This window comes from Dipodomys merriami, unplaced genomic scaffold (assembly GCF_024711535.1).
Source record: "Dipodomys merriami isolate MVZ:Mamm:240054 unplaced genomic scaffold, mDipMer1.0.p SCAF_9, whole genome shotgun sequence".
NCBI lineage: Eukaryota > Metazoa > Chordata > Mammalia > Rodentia > Heteromyidae > Dipodomys > Dipodomys merriami.
The window spans coordinates 35983435-35999570 of NW_027206512.1; positions in this window are offsets into that span (position 1 = coordinate 35983435).

A 16136-nucleotide genomic window follows, 5' to 3' on the forward strand; every position below is an offset into this window, starting at 1 on the left:
ACAAGAATTGGGACCCCCTACTTGATTCCATTATTAAAGGATTCATACAATTAGTCAAATTTCCAAAGGGAATGGGTGACCCTAAACTGTCTAAGAACTGCTAAGAAAAGCAAGAACTTTCTCTAACTCACTAATGCTTTGCAGGTACCTTGCTGAGTGTTTGGTGCTTAATAACTATTTCTTGTTTCTTTTGAAAATAGGAACTGTTTGTTTTGAGGCAGGGCTTCATTATGAAGCTCAGGCTGGCCTCAAACTCCTAATCCTCTGGCCTCAGCCTCCCAGCTTCTAAGATTAAGGTGCACTAGTAGCACTGGGCACTAGTGGCTCACACCTGTAATCCTAGCTGCTCAGGAGGCTGAGAGCTGAGGATCTCTGTTCAAAGCCAGCCTTGGTAGGAAAGTCTGAGAGACTCTTACCTCCAATAAACTACCCAAAAAGTCAGAAGTAGAATTGTGGAACAAGTGGTAGAGTGCTAGCCTTGAGCAAATTAGAAGCTCAGGAACAGTACCCAGACCCTGAGTTCAAACCCCAAGACCAGCAAACAGAAAAGGTAGGTGCCACTATGCCTGGCTTGAAAATAGGAATGTTTAGTTTTGCTTTTCTTTTTTCCTACTGGTTAGATACAACCTTTGTTTGTTTGGTGGGTTGTTGTACACACTAAGCATTCACTTTGCCACCAGGCTTCATACCTAGCCTGCTATATATCTTGAAGGAATACCTATATCTTGAAGGAATACCTATATCTCAGGATCTTACAGGATCACCTGAGATTTCAAGTCTAACTAGGACCAAATCATAGTAGTTCATATTTCTTGAGTTATCAATTATTGACAGTCAGGACATTAGACACTTTAATGGTGCTAGTACCTTTGTGATATACATAGAGCTAACTTTCATATGAAGTAGCACTGTGAGAACTTTGCATAGAGTAGTTCATTTAATCCTTCATGGGAGCTCTATATACTAAATTACTGTCCTTGTTTTAACAGTGAGAAAACGATTGCATACATTGGACGACTTGCCTAAGGTAACCTAACCCAGGATTTGAACCGATGACTCCACAGCTGTATCATTGAAGAAAGACACTGAAGCCTGCCTCAGGCCCAGCTCCCTCCCAGGAGACAAAAATCACAAAGGTGCTGGAGCTTGGTTGTGTGGCTGGCCCCTGAGCATTCTTTGAGTGTGGAGTGGATGTGGACGACTCTGCTAATCCACGCCAGGGTCCCTGGAAGGTCCATAATGGCAGCTGAGATTATTTCCAGAGGCATCGTGTCTAATGGTTTTGGGCATGTCCATGTTGCCTATTGCAGTGACCATATAAGAAAAGCTCCTCAATAGATGTCCCTGAGCAGCTAACCCTGCTGGATGAGGTGTGGGAACATGAGCTGTTCCTCTGACATTCTTGCCATTACTTTGATGTCAGTGGTCCTAACAGTGACTTCAGTGTGGATTTGAACAACACTGGTGCTTCCAGAGAGGTGAGGCCTCTAAAAGGCCACTGTGCAGCCAGCAATCAGCAGAACTTACCCTGTTCTAGGAGTTTATTGGCCTAGAATCCCTTCCCCCTTCACATTCCAATATTCCTTCTCTCTCTCTCTCTCTCTCTCTCTCTCTCTCTCTCTCTCTCTCTCTCTCTCTCTCTCTCTCTCTCTCTCTCTCTCTCTCTCTCTCTCTCTCTCTCTCTCACATCAGTCGTAGGGCTTGAACTCCGGGCCTGGGCGTTTTCCCTCAGCTCTTCAGCTCAAGGCTAGTGCTCTACCACTTGAACTACAGTGCCATTTCCTGTTTTCTTAGTGCTTCATTGGAGATAAGTTTCATGTGCTTTCCTGCCCAGGCTGGCTTTGAACTGAGATCCTCAGATCTCAGCCTCCTGAGTAACTAGGATTACAGGCGTGAGCCACCAGTGCCCGGCTCCTACACATTCTTCATGTGTGAGCCCAGAGCAAGTTGTAGATGCAGGCCTTCTGATTCAGGCCTGCTGAGGCCTGGCTTCTCCACCCAGCACAGGTGTACATCAGGTGCCCTGCGTCCTTTTCTTTTACTTTAGGTCATCAAAATGTTATTTTGTCAGTCCTGGGACTTGAATTCAGGGCCTAGGCACTATCCCTGAGGTTTTTCACTCAAGGCTAGCAATCTACCACTTTGAGTCATGGCTTCAATTCTGGTTTTTGTGGTTAATTGGAAGTAAGAGTCTCACAGACTTTTTTTTTTTTTTTTTTTTTTTACCTGAGCTGGCTCCAAACCACAGTCCTCAGATTTCAGTCTCCTGAGTAGCTAGGATTACAGGCATGAGCCATCAGTGCCTGGCTTAAAAAGTTATTTTAACTTTAAATATTTCTTTAGTGTTTTTGGAAAAAAAAGCTTTTGAACACTATTGAGTGAAGTGCTCATTGATACTAAACGATATTTGTATAATAGTTTTAAAATGCAGACTTGTGAGATTCCAGTGAACTAAGAGCTATCATGAAATGAAACTTTATGAAATGAAACTATCCTGAAATGAAACTGAAATAGTGATAACCAAACCAACAGTGTAACAAGGGAGTGGAAGTGATATATAGAGGAGACACTAAGTTATACGATACATGTGGAGGTATCTATTAGACACATCTAATAGACATTTTTTGGCAAATAGTAAGCCCAAAGTGCATTGCTTTGGACTCCAGAAATTGTAGGGCAAAGGACCAAGAGCTAGCTGGACCCCTATCTGTGGTCTGGAAGGAAAGGGAATCCTGCTACTTAGCAACTCTCGGCCTATTTCCTCATCTGGCAAAGGTCTCCTGGAGCTGCTAAGAAGATTCCACACACACACACACACACACACACACACACACACACACACACACACACACACACACACACACACACACAGAGATAAGATCCTTAGCACAGTGCTTGTGGTAAAATGCAGTAACGTAGCAGTAATGGCTGTTCAGACAATTAGTACCAGATTTCATGTGTTGTGGGGGCAGGAACAAATAAGAGGCCTCTGGAGTCCATCATCCCAGGTTCAAGGGTATGAGCCTTCCTGGGCAGCCTTTGGGCCTAAGAATGTGACTATGTAGAAAGCAGTGGCTATGTGAACTTTCATGGAAATGTTGAGGACAGCAACATGGGTGGATTTTGATCCCATTGCAGCCCAAAAGGAGCTGAAGGAACAGCCTAGTCTTGTCAGGGAACGGTCTATGTTGCTAATGATTGCAAAGGCCAGTTTATGTAATACTTAGGTTTTCTTTCTGCATAGAAGTGCTTCTTTGATTGTGTGTGTGTGTGTGTGTGTGTGTGTGTGTGTGTGTGTGTGTGTGTGTGTGTGTGTGTATGAGAGAGAGAGAACGCTGGCACTGAGGCTTGAACTCTAGGCCTCAAGCTCTCATTCAGGTTTTTCACTTAAGTCCTGTGCTCTACTGTGTGAGCCACGCCTCAATTTTTTTTTTTTTGGGTCCCATTGTGGGGCCTGAACTCTGGGCCTGAGTGTTGTCCCTCAGCTCTTCAGCTCAAAGCTAGAGCTCTACCACTTGAGCCACAGCGCCACTTCCGGCTTTTTTCTTTTTGCTTATGTGGTGCTGAGGAATCGAACCCAGGGCCTCAGGCATGCAAGGCAAGCGCTCTGCCACTGAGCCAACTTCCCAGCCCCACACCTCAAGTTTTTGCTGGTTAGTTGAGATCAGACAGAATCTTGCAGGTTCATCTGCCCTGATTGGCTTCAAGCAATGATCTCAGCCTCCTGAGTAGCTAGGATTATAAGTATAGCCACTGGCACCTAGGTCATTTTGTTTTGCTTTATTTTATTTCATTATTTTAGCTTTGTTTGATTAAAAAAATCAGGCTGTCCTTGAACTAATGACCCTGCATGTGACAGCAGACCTGGCTCTATATTTTTTACATAAAGAAAATGCAAGGCAGCAGCCCTTTGTAAGCCCAGGGTTGACACACACAGCCTTTACAGCAACCAGTCAAGGGCATAGCTGTATTTTTTCCTTTTCACCAGGGAAGAAAGTAAGTCTCAGAGGCTGAGTGTTTGCCCCAGGGGGTCCACAGTGAAGGGCCAGAGCACGTGCTAGAACCTAGACTTTGGACCTGAAGCTTGGACTTTGGACCCTCTAGTGTACAAGGCTCTCAGAAGGGTGACAGCCCTTCTGGAGAGATTAACATCCACATGCCAGTCCCTCCTCCTGTTACCCTCCCGTCCACATTTCCCATCTTATTCATTTCCTCACACACATCTGCTGATATTCCGTTTCAATTTCTTTTCATCTTTTTTTTCAATAAATATTTTACTCATATTTAATACTATATTTAAAACAGCAGGCACGAGAGAGGCCTTCAAAGGCCTAAGCATGGAGGATGCCAGAAGAAAATGCTTGCGCTGTGGTGTATGGTCACACAGCTGACAGTAATCTTCCCCAGATGTTACCCCAGTGACGTTATGAATAGACCCATGGTGTTCCAGAATCCGGGGACCTGGGAACCTGGCAGGTCCCCTGGGCTTCATTATCTTCATCCACACCCAGGTTCTGTGAGCTATAGAGTTCAAATGTAGGTTGGTTTGCCTAGTCCTCTCTTACAGCCATTTCCTTGGTGCTAATGAGTGGTCCCCTGGCTGAGTTGGTCCTTCCAGGGACAAATGGACAGGATAACATGGAGCCACTGGGACGGGGCACTGAATTAGCAACGTGCTAGCGTCAGAGGAAGTCAGTACCATTTGGATCCAGTTGTTCTAGGCTGCTTAGAGCAGGATGGAGAGACCCTTTGCCAGTCCCGAGGCAGAAGCCAGGAGTCAAATCTAACACTGGTTCAGGCTCCCTGTAGCCAGGTCTCACAAGGCTGTGTTAAGGTGTCGGGGTGTCCACACCCCCACCCCAAACAGAGGCGCTAAGAAACTTGGAAGAAGAAAACAATATGCAAAACCCTCCAGGATTCATCAAGAGCTGTTACACCTTTGAACTGTTGAACTCATCACCCATGACTGTGTCACCTGGTCACACTAGATCTCATGCCTCTATTCTCTCAGCTCCCCAACCCCCAGGTGAAATGACACCACTTCCTGTCTGGTGTGGGGCTCACCCCCACCTACTCTGTCTTCCCACAGCCTTCCATTCCTGCCCTCTCTTTTGTCAGAGATTAAGGTTTCTGGAGAAGCAGACGGCAGGCTGTGATCTAGTGTTCTGAGGTTTCCTCATTCCTCATCCAAGCCCACCTTACCCCTCACCTCTCACCCCGTATCCATGTCTTTCTGCTTTGATCTTTTCTCTTCTCTACTCACAAAAAGACTCTGAAGGGTAGTCATCATACCCATTCCCAACCCCGAAGGCCTGGTAGTGACTCAGAAAAGCCAAAGTTTTGGAGTCAACCTGACCCCAACTTCATGTTATTAGTCTACGTGTCTTTCACAGGACCCTAATCTACTCTGGGCTCAGTTATCTTCCAGGAATAATAGTATTAGAATCTCCTTTACAAGAGCTGGAATCGTGGCATCAATGGTAGCACATCTGCCTAGTAAGCTCAAGGTCCTGAGTTCAAAGCCCAGTACTGCCCCCTCCCCCAAATCAATATCTACTTTATCGATTGCCTGAGAAGACAATATGAATATATTTGTGTAAGGATTTTTAAAAAATACTAAGGTAAAGTTCACATAGTTTCAAATTGTGTTTGTCTGTTTGTAACACTGGAGATGGAGCCACATCCCTAGCCTTCTCAGTTTGCAATTTTGATTTTGAGATAGGGTCCCACCTTTTGCTCAGGCTAGCTTTGAGCTGATTCTCCTACCTCTACCTCCCAAGTAGTTGGAATTGCAGGCATGTGTCACTACTCTAAACTTAAAAATTAACCATGTTAATGCGAACAACTAGACTGAAGTATTGCTCAGCAGCAGAGCACTGGCATAGCATGCACAAGACGGACCCTGGGTTTGATCCTTTGCACCACAAAGAAACAATCACATCAATCATCAATCAATCTTGTCAACAACTTGTTGGCACTGAGGACACGCATGAACGTTGCCAGTCACCACTTCTCTTTCAAAAAGGATTTTCCTGATCCCAAAGTAAATGCTTATACTGGTGAAGCAATCACTAGCCATTGTCCCTCAGTCTGCACTAGTCTCTATGGATTTGTCCATTCTCTGTGTGTGTGTGTGTGTGTGTGTGTGTGTGTGTGAGAGAGAGAGAGAGAGAGAGAGAGAGAGAGAGAGAGAGAGAGAGAGAGAGAGAGAGAGAGAGAGAGAGAGAGAGAGAGAGGAGAGAGAGAATGAGAAGAGAGAGAGAGAGAATGAGGAGAGAGAAGAGAGAGATAGGAGAGAGAAGAGTGACAAAGACACAGACAGACAGACAGACACAGAGACACAGAGACCTCCTTCACTGAGCATAGGGTGCCCAGGTTCATCCAGAGTGAAGCAGTCTCACTACTGCATCCCACGTGACATCTGAACAATGTGTCACTGTACACATGCTGGCAGTGCACTTATCTGTCCTTCAGCGTGGTTGTGTCTATGTGTGACTTTACAAGGCTGTATGGCATAAGCAAGATATCTGTCAAGGGGGTAAGATCATGTCCAGGGTCCTGTAGCTCTGATTAGAAGATTCCTTGCCTCTGCTAGGATTTCTCCACACAAGTAACTCACAGTTTAGTTCTCAGTTCAAATCTGTGCTCACTAAAATCCAGTTCCAGCCCCCTGATACATGAAGCGTGGAGATGTGAGCAAAGCACCCCGGGGCCCTGCCCTGCTGGCCTTGTTTGGCTAGCTGACCTAACTAGGCCCATCCAAGGCAAGCTTTTCTAAGTCTGTTTCAAAATTTTCCTATAAAGAGTAGAATGTCACTCACTGAGCCTCGCTGAGTTTTAGGCTCTTCCTACGCCTCAGTTTTCTGAATTATCAAGTGGAACAATAGCATTAATGTAGGCAGATGGTTGGCATGAGTAGGAGCAAAGAAATGTCCTAGACTATAAGATTCCATTACCTAAATCCTGGACTAATGATTGAGATGTTGACCCTGTATCTTCCTATTGTAGCTCACTCCTTATACCAAGACTAAAACTGGAAGGGATCAGAGGACTGAATACACAGATACTTGCCCTGTTCTCTCAGAAGTGCAAGTGTATCACTTCCTACATTGCACAGCCAGCAGACCATTTGGGAAGGGCCAAAAGGGAGGGTCTTAACTTCTCACCATCTGGCAACCCCCACCTAGCAGCTTGGTTCAGTCAGACCTTATACAGCTAGCTGCCTGCCTCCCACCTTGACTGACATAATGCTAACACATCACTCTTTGCCCTCTTTCTACTCTTGGTGGTTCTTTTGCTGCACCCAGGGCAGTGTCCTGATCTTAGATGCTTCACCTTAAGAACCAAGGAGTAGCCGGGCACCTAGCTACTCAGGAGGCTGAGATCTGAGGATCGTGGTTCAAAGCCAGCCTGGGCAGGAAACTCTGTGAGACTCTTGCCTCCAAATTAACCACCAAAAAAACAGAAGTGGCACTGTGACTCAAGTGTTAGAGTGCTCACCTTGAGCTGAAGAGCTGAGGGATAGTGCCCAGGCCCAGAGTTCAAGCCAAGGAGCACTAGAACACCCCGTATGAATGGTACTGGTTCCAAACAGAAATGCTTAGGAAGGTGACCAGCTGTCCTGGTTTCTCTGGGAAAAGAGGTATCCATACAGGACTTGATTTCCCTTTCCTTACTTTCCTGTTAATTACAAAACATACCAAAACACTAATGAAAGGAAGAAAGCATACTACACTTTTTTTTTTTTGTTGTTGGTCATGGGGCTTGAATTCAGGGCCTGACCACTGTCCCTGAGCTTTTGTGATCAAGGCTAGTGTTCTACCACTTTGACCCACAGCTCTCTTTATAGTTTTCTGGTCATTAGTTGTAGATGAGAGTCTCATACTTGTTGCTGCCTGGTCTGGCTTCAAATCGTGATCATCAGATCTCAGCCTCCTGAGTAGCTCGGAATACAAGCATGAGCTACTAGTGCCCAGCCATACTGCACTTAAATTATTCAACATGTCTCTATTGAGTACCTGTGATGTCCCAGGTCCCTTTCTGCCTCTTAGTATACAGCAATGAGCAAAGCAGGTGAAAGAATCCCAGCATTCAGATAGAGGGCACAGATAACACAAACGAGAACAGCATGAGTATGTTGGCGAGTAGCTTGGTCCTGTGGTCTGGCCCATGGTAGGGACTGTGGCTGTTGCAGGAACACTGGAAAGCTTGGCAGGAGTGATGGAAACCTCCAGAAGTTCTGAAGAATATGGCCAACTTCCATCACATGCAAATCCTCTGGTGGGCTTTTTGTTTGCTTGCTTGCTTGCTGTTTTTAAGTTCCTGAGGAAGCCCAGAAGAAGGGAGCTCAGGACGTTGTCCAATTAGGAGCTCTGTATGAGTGGGGCAGAGTCAGAATGTAAATCTTGCTCATGTTCCCAAGGCCTACGATCTCCCCTGTCTTGTACCCCGTTGCCATCCTGGGAAAAATGGGGGCTTCTCAGTTCTCCACTGGGCTATTGGTCAAATTGCAAAAATTTGACTTCCCAACCATCACCCAGGCTGGATGTGATTCTCTCCACATCAGTTTGACAGACACTGAGTAAGAAACAGTCTTGTTTTGAAGGGAAGAGTCTTTCATAATTTGCCTGGGTAACTCAGTTACTAATGGGAAACAGTGAATTGACTCACTAAACTGTCATGGTGTGTGTGTGCCTATGTGTGTACATGTATGTTTGTATGTGTGTGTGCACATGTGTATCTTTTTTTTAATCTAGTGACTAATAGGATGTTGACTCCATTAGAATTTGCTAACCAGATTAAGAAAATTAATGTGCTTATCAGAGAACTTGAATGGAGGTACTGGAGGGGAGGAAACTACCTACAACTCATCAGATTTAGAGGCAGAGGGAAGAAAACCCTGGGTTCATCCCAACACACAATGATTTCCGTTCAACCTGACCTTTAACCTTTTAGAGGCAGGGAGAAAGGAGGAAAGGAGAGAAAAGAGCAGGACAGAGTTGGCTCCATGGAAGTGGTAGAGCCCTTGCCTTGAGCTGAAGAGCTAAGGGACAGCACCCAGGTCCAGAGTTCAAGCCCCATGACAGACAAAAAATAAAAAATCTACCTTGCAGAGTTGGTCCCATGGGGAAAGTCTTTGTAAAACAGAAAAAAGGTAGCTTTTATTGTCTCAATGGATTTGTGTTTGACCTGGTTAAGGGTTAGCTCTCAGCTGAAGTCCTAGGGTTGTCCTTTAATGGGTGATCCTGAACTCACCTTTCCAAGCTACAGTCTCATCATTGGAAGATTATTAGAAAAGTGCTTCAGCAAATACTGGCTGTGGGTCTGGGAGTGTGGCGCACGGTTAGAGCACATGTTTGTTTAGCCTTTGCAAGGCCCTGCGTTCTGTCCCTAGCACCAAAAATAAAAATAAAAGCTTAGCCAGGCTGAGCTTTATAGGCTCAGGCCTATAATCCTGTTTACTCAGGGGGCTGAAATCTGAAGATTGCAGTTCAAAGCTAGCGTGGCAGGAAAGTTCATGCGGTTCTTATCTACAATTAATCAGAAAAACACTTAACTTAGAAATTTGGCTCAAGTGATAGAGCACCACCAGCCTTGAGTAAAAAAGCTAAAGGACAGCCCAGGCCCTGAATTCAAGCCCTGGTACTAGCGTACACACACACACACACACACACACACACACACACACACACACACACACACACACACACACACACACACACACACACACACACACACACACACACACACACACACACACACACACACACACACCCCAAGCTAAGTTAAAGCTAAACTGTGTCAGGTGTGTGCTTGGAGCCCTCCCTCCATCTTGCTTATCAGGACTAGCCTGTTCCTATCATCCCATTTTATAAAGGAGACAATAGCTGCCCTGCTGGTACACAGTGACGTGAAGTTCAGACCCTCTCTCACTCTTGACCCTGAGCTCCTGCCTGCATTATCTCCCTGTAGACTCACTAGGAGATAGATGGGGATCTCCACCCCCCCAAAAGTGCAGTCCTGGTAACCGAGGTCCCAGAGCAGTGTTGGTTGTCCTGCTCACTAACACCACAGCTGTGAGGATCAAGTGACCCTTTCCCCACAGCCCAGAGAACGGGGTGCCAGGAATGGTGTCTTCCTCTGGCCCAGAAATGATGGGGAGAAGGAGCTGGGGGCTTTGGAGATTAGAATCCCCTAGAGATAATGATGCTGATTCCAGGTGGAAATGCTTATCTATCCTTAGGTTAAAGGCAGGGCCCTCATTTTTGATTGCCCAGATGTGTTATGAATAAAGGCAAACACCTATAAGAGAGAGCAGAGCTCCGGAAAGATGAGCCCCAGGCCACTCCACACAAGAGGTGAAGCTAAGGAGCAGAATGAGGCTGAGAGACTCATTTATGGATCAGAGAGGTTACTAGTGGACCAGCAAGACCACCACACTTTCCGGCAAGCCATTTCCTACGTAGGAAATAAATGTGCTAGACAATTTCACCTGAATTGCGCTATGTAATACGAGGAGAACATTCTGGGAGAACATTCTGTCACTTTCTTGCTATAGGGCTGGAGGAACTGCAAGCTCAGAGCAGAGAAGCAACTCATCCCTGTCACACAACTAGGAGGGGGTATGACTGGCTGTAAGCCAGATTCCAGATCTTTCCAATGTCATACCACTGCCCAATGACCCAACTTCACTGCCAACAACATTGCTTCTCTGATAGATGGGAGCATACCACATGGTTTATTTATTGGCAGTACTGGGGTTTGAACTCAGGGCTTTCTACTTGCTAGGCAGGTGTTTTTACCACTTGTGTCACTACTCCAGACCTTTTTTGAGATAGGGTCTTACATTTTTGTCAGGCAGACTTGGACCCCTTCTTTATGTTTTCCACTGTAGTTGGGACTGACAGGCATATGCCACTGTATCCAGCTGTTGCTTGATTTGGGGTCTTGTTAACTTTTTGCTTAGGCTGCCCTTGAACTATGTTCTTTTTTATTTCTATCTCCTGAGCAGCAAGGATTAGAGACACTAGTATCCAGCCACACCTTACTTTTTAATGAAGTTTTGTCCAGTAAGCTAATTTTCAACCCATACCATAGGGGCCAGATTATGTTTTAAAAGCTATTTTCAGGACTGGAGATTTGGCTCAATTGGTAGAACATCTGCTTAGGAAGTAGGAAGCCTCCTGAGTTCAAACTCCAGTACCACTTGAAAACAAAGTCAAGGACCCCTTTAAGGGAATGGGGCTCACTCATGCCAGTGATGGAGTATTTCTGCTTATCTGCTCAGCTTGAACTCAGGCCCTGGCACTTGCTAGGAAGGTGCTCTGCCACCAAACCACGCTCTGAGACCCACATGAAGTTCTTCTTTAGGAACAATCTCTCAGTTTAGCAAACGGGAATTCCACTCCTTCCTTCTGAAACAAGACCAAAGTCTTGTTTCACAGCAATCTTAGTTTCATTTTGGGCTTTCTTAGGCCAAGGTCCACCATGATGAAGGAAATCATGGCAGATCCAAGAAAAGCATGCCCCAAACCAGCTGCACAACCTTTGGAGGAGGGGCTGGCAGCTGCTGGTTAGGGATATGGGATATCACGTTAATCTTCCAAAATAGCTTCTTTTTTTTTTTTTTTGAAACATTCCCTACTTCTGCCCTTCTCCTGAGTACCTACCACTTGAGCTACACCTCTAGTTGCATGGTGATGCTTGGTTGGAATGTCCAAGTCAACATGAGCAAGCCCCCAAATCCCTATCTCCCTCCTCTACCTTCTCTTTGTGCGTCACGAATGACACTTCTGTCCCACACCCTCCACCTTTCTTTTCTTGGTTTGATTCATCACCATTGTTCTGGTCTTTCCTTTTACACCGTGGGCTGACACCACAAGTCATCGCCTCTGTTTGTGTGGTTACTGTGTGTTATCTGGTGTTCGCTCCTGTGATCTCTCTGCTCTCTTCTCCATGGTACCCTGATTTGCCCATTAGCCCCAACCTTGACACTCCAGAGTTTCCTTGCCACTGTCTTTTGGACTCGAGCTGATTGGTTTGGTGCTGTTTTTCAAGTCTTTCTACCTTTCAGTCATTTCCTTCTCTTGCATGTACGATCAGAGGTACTAGCTGGCTCAGTCTTCTATGCCACATTCATGCTCCCAACTGAGATACATGTCCCAGCTGCCTGTGTGTGTGTGCTGTGCATCTCTGGAAATGGATGTGTCCTTCAGAGCCCTGTTCTAAGGCTTGCTCCTTCGTGAGGTTTTACTTCAGCTCTCCAGATGAAAACAATCTCCTTTGCAATTTGTATTTTTCTTCCAAGCAGACTCTGTTCTACCTTGTATTACAGCTATTTATGGCCTTGTCTGATTTTTTTTTTTAAATTTCAGTCCCAGGGATTGAACACAGATCTCGGTGCAAGCTAAGCAAGTACTATACCACTAAGCTCACTCCAATCCTGATTCTTTTTAGTTTGATGCTTAGTTTCTTAAAGGCTAGAGGCATGTCCTTGTCACCTTTTTAATGTCTACCAACAGAATCTTATACAAATCAGGAACTGAAAAATATATGTAGGAAGGAGGGAATTACTCTGAAATTAGAGAGCCCTTTTTAAAAAGCAAAGACAGTCTGTAACTAAGAATAAACAGATGCCTTGGAAAAAAATGTGTATCTCTTGGTTCCTTCTTTATTGGATATAATGGCCTGTCCATATCAGCTTCTTCAAAGGATATGGGGCAAGTCCAACCTGCTATATAACAGGGCAGAGGATAGATTCCATGCTTAGGACCAAACTATATATGTGTGCATGCTCACACACAAGCCTGGAGAGCATGCATGGTTCTTATTTTGAAATGACTATAAATTCCCTAAATACCTCCAGCAGGGAAATTTGACTTTCCCTTCCCCACTTGGTGATAAAATCTGAGCCCAGAAAGACACAAATGATGAATGTGAACTCTGGTCCTTGTCTGCAAAATGAATGTTTTCTACTAAATGATCCATCTTTAGGACCTGTGAGGGCTTAAAAAAAAATTGCCTTATGTTTCTTGAGAGGTTTACTTAAGCAGTCTGATAAACAAAACCCAAACAGAAAATCTCTCCAATGGTTAGGCATTTGTATAGGAGGAAAAAGTGCCTTTTCCAAACACAGCACTGCCTTTGGGGGACCGAGGAGTCCAGTATCTAATCTACTTTCCCACTTCCTGTGTTATGAAATGCTGGGCATAGTTTTCTCTTGGCTGGGTTGCCAAGAGCTGGGAAGGAAGCTGCAGCAAACAGTGCCCTCTTTCGTTCAGTTGGGTCTCTGCCACTTCTCCAGAGTCAGGCAGACAAGAGTTAAAGAAAGGGATGCTGCTGAGAGAATCTGTGCTTGTCCCATCTCCTGTTCTCTGCGTGACTGTGAGATCCCAGCAGTGTGTAACATCTTTATTTTGGTGTCAAAAATATTTCAGTTTATCCAAGGCCTGTCACTTTGCACCAGAAACAATTTAATGACAGTTGTTCTGTGCTGATCTCAAAAGAGTGGGTGAGAAACTGAAAAGACTCCTTTGTTTGAGTGCCCCCAGCTCTGCAGGGATTACCAGAGAGATGGAGATAAAACCCTAGGCAGAAAGTGGCCAGGTCAGCAGGAACAGAGATGATTTCCCTCTCAGGTCTAGGAACCACTCATTTGGAAGAGCAGGCTTTTGTCTTTGTGGTTTGTGAAATTCTTCCCAAATGATTTGCTCACGATGCTCTTGCACGTGTCCTGTCTGTGACACATAGGAGGGACTTCATTAACCCAACATAGAGCCATCGTGCTCCTAAAGCATGCTGTTGAGAGAAAGGCATTTCTGTTGGTGCAGTTGCTTATTACATTTTTATAGGCTTAACTGGAAATGTCATAACTAGAAATTAAAAATTGATAGGATGCCCCCTTTTGGAGTTGACCTGAGTAGCACTTTGGAACCATTTCTTCAGTGCAAGTGTGTCTGTGAGGACTTAGAGGAAGAGGTATGGTGCCTAGAAATACAATTTACTGTCCTGTTGGCCCTGGGTCTGAAAGCAAATTATTTTAGTTAGTAGGAAAGTTTTCAAAGTAGTATTTCTGAGAAGGGAGTCCATCCATAAATCACATGTCACACATCCATCAATCCTAAGACTCTGAAGCAGGCATCAAGGTGCACTTGATCAGGAGAGGATCGTGTTCTGGGCAGAAAGGGGAGAATTAGTTTAAAAAAATGGAGGGTGTGGTCTCTGTTGCAAAACTGTGTTCTTAAAATTGTAGCCCTAGTTACAGCAACTTTGCGTCGTTGATTTCCCAGGACAGTTCTGGAGATAGGTATTTGGCTCCACTCTGCCCAGAAAGGAACTTGCACTTTTCAGATTGTGCACATTGATTGGCAGTTTGGAAACCAGGGTTAGATAAGGCCATGCTCCACACAAGTGGAAAAGTCAGAGAAGGAGTCCCAGGGAGTGTTTCTATTTCCACAACCCTTTGAAAAGTGCAAAGATGTGATTGCTCATGCCTATCTCATCAAGCCAGGGCTATTACCTTTCTGAAAAGAATGTCAGGATTCTTCTAATCCACAGCAGCCTCTCACCAAAGAGGCATCTCTAAATGACCAGCAGTGTAGTCTACGTAAGGGTAAGAAAATATCCACCCGAGAAAAATGTTAGGAAAGAGATGGATTTAGCTGTTTTCTTCCAGTGGTCATGCCTTTGATGAAGCACTGGTGTTGGCTTATGCCTGCAGATTAAAGTGGAAATTTTTTAACAAGGCACCGAGAATATTCTGTTTGAATGCAGGGTAGGAGGGGCTTGTGTTCAGATACTGGAGCTGAAATCTGATGCTAGGGGCCCCCTGTCCTATCTTCAGTAAGTTAATTGCTCAGAGCTCCATGGCGGCTGGATTAGGAATGGTTAGTGCATTAACATCATTTGAAAAAACTGACAGCGAAAGATTCTATACTGAAAAATTTATGATCCAATGGGGGGAAAAATGAACAGGAGTAAATCTCAGAAAAGTCTATAGTCCCTGGGGATTGATTCATAATCTTCCAAGAACATCTTTGAGAACAGCAGAGCAGACCTACTGCTTGCCTTACAAAATGGAAATTTTAGTCTCTGGGTCCAACCCAGGCCGATTAAAGGAAAGGGAATTTCTGTTTATGAATGAGGGAAAAAAAAGTGCATTTGCTTCAAAAGCTATGGAGATGTCCTTTTCTGTGTCTTGTTGTTGCTTTAAATCGGATTCTAGTAAGTTTCTTTATTTGAAATGCACATAAAATACCAAATATTAACTTCTTGGATTTCTCTGGAACTCTGCTTGCCAAAGGTCTTTCTCCTGGATTGAATTGTTGGACATAAAGTTGAGTGGTGAGGAAGGGGAAAGCCAGTTTACGGTGTTAATTTATGAAGCAGACTGGGAACAGAAACGAAGGAGTTATTTCCTTCATTTGAGTAAGTCTGGAGTTGGGCGAGCTGTCCTGGGGGTGTTAGGTGAAGGGTAGACGTTTTGATTGAAGACTTATCTCTCTGCTTTTCACCCCCTTGCTTCTTCTTGGACCACAGTTTAAATACATTTCAATCACCAGCACTCCCAGCAGGGTAAGGCAGCCACAAGCTTGTTGAACTGTATCCTCAGCCCAGCATCCCAGGGGCTCAGTCAGGAAGCTCTGTTGTAGACGGTTGTAGACTGTTGTAGTTAGTTACCGTATTTCTTCTAGCATTGCCTCCCTAAATCTTGACTCTGCAGGGCTAAGCTTGCCAGACATGGCTATTTGCTGTGCTAGCTGCACCTCACATCCAGAAATATAACAAGGGATAAGCAGGTAACGACTGTCTAGTTGGCCTTTCCATAAAAAGGTGGAATCTGCCAAACATAAATGCTGATTTAGAGCTGGTCTGGGACTCCTTCCTCCTGTTGGGGTCCAGGAGTTGGGTGACATTTTCCATGGGCTAGTTAAAGCCTTACAATGTTGAATAAATAAATGGAAAGTGAAAGCTGCATGGGTCCAGGGGAGATGGCAGATTTTGTGTTGTGGGGGCATCACCACACATCAGGCCTGGAACTTCTCTCTGAACCTGAGAAGCAAGCTTCCTTCTGAAAAGACAGAGGTTCTAATTTGACTCTGAACGTAAGTCAACAGAGACAGAAGATTTTTTTTTTT